Below are 4,742 nucleotides of genomic sequence, written 5' to 3'. Positions count from 1 at the left end.
GTGGTGAAAGCAAAGGGGAAGGAATTCCTCGGGATTTGCAAAACTTTGATCAAATTGAGAGAAAGAGAGGCGTGCTGAGCCCTTAATGATTGAAATTATGCTTGTCAACGTCAGTACTGAGAAGGACTCTGGCTTGATCCAGACTGGTTCCACACTATTTTCAGCGCGAGCGATTTGTCGCTTCATTAAAAACTTTCAAAAATAAAACATTTTGCGCGGTCCTACGAAGACCTGTGTGGAATTGCTCTTGAGATTGTGCAGCTTAGGATCGCTCTCAGCATCATGACTTGAGCCCTTGCTTTAAAACCTTGAACCACAATTCGGAGTGTTCAACGATCGATCATCAAGAGAGGCCTGCGTGGCCAGATTGGAAGCATCCCTTGAACAAGAGGCACCACAGTCAAATCAAGAAGATCAGATCTCATCAGAAGAAGCTTGTGAAGCTAGAGCAGAAGCACCCCTCAAACTAGGGGAAAAAATGTCCAATGTGCTTGAAGAACCGAAGATGGGTCCTTCAGCAAAGCAATACAACAGTTATTTTCCTGGATTCAGATGACTTCAGGATCTCAAAACAATTTGGCATGGACTTGTTACACTTTTACCCTTTGAGAGGCTCGCTGGGCCGAAAACTCGGAAGGGCGACCCAAGCAAAAGTTAGAGCAAGAGAAAATACAAAAAAAAAAAGAAAAAAAAAATCCAAAAGAAATGAAAAAAAAAAGAAAAGAATTGAAAAGGAAAGAAGAACAAAGCTCGCAAGGTCGAAAACCCGCAACGGGCGCCTTGGCAAAAGTTAGAGCCTAAAAAGTGAAGGTTAATACCCGAGTGTACCTTAACCTGAACTACGTAAGGCTTGATTCCCATGTTTGGGATACGTAGGCAACTTCATCTTGAAGTCCAGCCCCCAACGCTTTCATAGCGACAGAGTCCATGTAATGGTTTTGATCATCCTTGCCTTCTTTGAATTCGATAGTTCGGTTATGACACCATGAACTATGTAGGTTTGATTCCCATGTTTGGGATACGTAGGCAACTTCATCCTGAAGTCCAGCCCCCAACTCTTTCAAAGTGACTGTGTCCATATATTGGTTTGGACCATCGTCGTCTTCTTTGTATCCGAGAGTCTGGTTGTGATCATCACTAAGGAGGACTGTTTACAATATACAACGACGTCATCTAGACAAGGGGCAACTTTCCGTTGCCATGAGTCGCCATTCAGACAAGGAGCAACTTTTCGTTGCAATTCAAAGCGCTGCGGTGCCATTCAAACAAGGGGCAACTTTCCGTTGCCATGCAGTGTCCTTCAGAAAAGGGGCAGTTTTCCTTCCGATCTGAGGTTGTACATCTCAAGAGTAAGTTCTGTGCTCGTTGAGTAGTGACCATTTGCAAAAATAGTTTTTGAGAATTTTTACTGAGGTTGACTGTTTTCTCGAAAATTGTTTCATTTTCCAAAACTGGACCATTTTCTTGGACCCAAAAAAGGAAAATTTTCAGTGCTCGTTGCCTGACTTGCATGTTTTCAAATCAAAAATCGAACAAGCATGTTAATCTGACTCTCATTTTGGTTAAAATTTGTTTTAGTAGAAAACCAAAACAAAAAAAAATGGTCAAAATGATGAACTAGGCGCACAGTTGAGTCAGGCTTCCAGTCTTTCCCCCGTTGCAAACATACCTGCCAGAAGTGGGCACAACTGAAGTCAACGACAAAGGGCTGAAAGCTCTCTCACCCTCCAAGCGACAAGGAATCAAACCAAGTGCGAAGCACGAACTGGAATGGATCAAGGTACTCCAGAAGGCTGAGTTTAGACGCGCCCGTGGGCCCCATGCTACAGTTCGGACTCGAATTGTCACGGTTCTTAATCTGAACCAAAGAGTCCAAATCCGGTAAATCGTTTTGAGAAAACAGATTTTTAGAAAAGAAGTGCCAAACATGGACTGCTTTGCTAGATACAGAGTCACCACCTAAATATTTTATTTTGGGGGAATTTAGGAAACCCTGACTCGGTGCCAATGGCCACATGTCCGTCATCACCAAAGTTACCTCGACTCAGGAACTTGGGTACGATTGGGGAAGGTTAGCTATGAGCACCCCCGCTCGCCCGATCAAAGATCGGCCTCTACAAACCATGATATCTTGTTTTGAAAACATTATATACTCTTATTCCGGTTATTAGCCTAGAATTACTATGTTATGCGCACAACAAACAATTATAGACCAAATCGCCTAAATTGGAACAAAATATTTCATGTTTGTTCTGAAAATGGTTTGCTACTCGCAAGTAGGCTAAAATGCAGATTTTGCCACCCTCAAGTAGGCTTTAGAAAATATGGTTTTGCCACTATCTAGTGGGCTTAAAACTCACAGTTTTAGTGCATTATTCCAATTTAGGTAATTCAACCTCCATCCACAGGCACTCAAGCAGTTATATCACATAAGCAGCTAGCCTCATGGTAAGTATGCTGTCATGGCAACACTCACACACATGCAAGGATGCTAAAGCATGAGAACTTACCGAGTACACCGTGCCAAAACAAAAACTAGTTAGTAATCATATGCATGATCTTAGTTCATGTGAAGATGGCTAATGCAACACATGAAAAATGCAACTAAGATGGGCTCGGCTAATCTACAATCACATGTAAAATGCTACAATTAACACATATTCAATTTGGAATAGGAATACAAATGCAGTTAGAATGATGCGCCGAGCCCGGTGCATGCAAAACAAATGAATGGATGCAAACGTGCTATCATACTGTATGCTAATTGAAACATGCCCTAGACTAACCATCGAAAGCTAGTAAATAGAAGGGAAGAAAGACGTGGGGTTGGGAGACATACACACACTCACACACACTTATTACACAATTGCCCTTACTCGGAGGGTCCGAATAAATATTACAGTCTGAATAAGTAATAATAAATTAATTATTACAAAATTTCTATTTAATTAACAAATTAAATGCAGAAAGAAGGTGGCCACAGCCCTGCCTCGGGATGCGTGGATGATGCATGCTTGACTCGTCTCGCCCGGAAACTCGCTGCCATAGCATTGTTGCCTCTGTTAACACTGCCCTGCTCCTCTGAGGACTGTGAAAATTCTTGGGGAACCTCTGAACTGATTCCTGATCACTCTGGAATATCACCGGCCAATTCAAAGAACCACCGACCATGGGGATGGGCTTATCGGCTAACTGTTGTACCACCGGCCAGCCACCGATGGTTGATCGGCACTGTAGGTGGCCAGCCGGCCATTGCTTCCTGCAGAATCCTACAGTTGACCGCAGCAGAGGGCAAGCAGTGTATGGCATGGAATTTTCAAGCAAATGTGAGCATGGTCACACTCCCTATCATGTAATGGACTCAAGGGAGCATGGCCCTCAACTCTCGGGTCATCAATTGCACATTTCAATGCGGGATGGCCTAAGAGGCCAAGTTAGCAAATCAATGTCAATGCATGCAACAAACAAATGAAAGCTTCACGCCCTATCATGTAGGGATCAAGGGCGTCGGCGACCGACGATCGAGGCGCGTTACGTCACTTTGAGTACGAACGCACCTCATCCCTCGTGCTTGGTGTGACACCCCAAACCAAGCAAAATGTAATGCATGTATGCAATATGGCTCGAGTATGCAAAATGACTCAAGTTAGCAAAGCATGTTAAATGTAAACACCAACCAAACATGCAAATATGCAATGTGCTAAGCATGCAATGCTACAATGCCACCTAGATAGACAACTAGGCAAAATGATAATCATGTAATATTGCATTAACTACAAGGATGCAACAATCATGCAATGTAATGATCATACTACAAGACACAAATGCATGGACTTACACTAGGATCGAGGAACCTCAGCCACACCCGAAAACAGTGTCCAAAGGTACTAAAATGATGGTGCCAACATGCAAGACAAGCATGCAAACCAGTGGGCCTAAGACTAAGCCATAAAAGTCAACTTTCAAGCGCACTTAAAAGAAGACAAACATGGAGATTAGACCAACAAAATAAGAGCCATGGCATGTTAGAATGAGCCCCAAAACCCACTTAGATGGCATCCCAAATGTCTAAACATGGTGGCAAACACAATGACCAACTCTTGAGGCACCAAACTACAACACTTCAAAGCATTGAAAGAAAGCCAAATGCAAGTGTAAGAACACATTACATGGACTGAAATATGATCTTAAATGATGCCAAATTATGGGAATAAGCCAAGTAAAGCATGCTAGTGACCCACACACCCAAGGCTCTCAAGCCAAAATGCATGGTGACTATATCAAACATGGCAAACATGACCAAATCAGTACCAAACAGTCCTTCAGCATGGCAAAACATGACCTAAAGCTTCACAAAGCTGAGCCAAAACATGCAAGCATGATGGTCCAAAGGCAATATGCATTTCTAAGCAAAATAAAGGAATACAAGGCAAGTGTATTATGCATGCAAGGGGTCAACAAACCAACATGGGACAGAGGTAAAACATCCTAAATAAACACCAAATAACCTCTAAAATAAAGCCAAACAAAGCTAGGCATGCATGCCACATTTATAAGCCCTAAACACAAGCTTAAGAGACACAAAGGGAGAGGGGTGTCCCTCCCCTATGAAAGACCTCAAAACCCCTTCACCCCCACCAAAAATCCCTAGGATTTTAGTGGTGAGAAGGCCAATACACAAAAGTTCCAAGACTTAACAAAAAAAAGCTGAAAATGAGGCCAAACAAGGCCTAAGAGGGGGT

Source organism: Camellia sinensis, chromosome 1 (genome assembly GCF_055761805.1).
Source record: "Camellia sinensis isolate YWXY chromosome 1, ASM5576180v1, whole genome shotgun sequence".
Classification (NCBI taxonomy): Eukaryota; Viridiplantae; Streptophyta; class Magnoliopsida; order Ericales; family Theaceae; genus Camellia; species Camellia sinensis.
The sequence above is the reverse complement of the archived record's forward strand: the minus strand, read 5'-3'. Positions refer to the sequence as shown.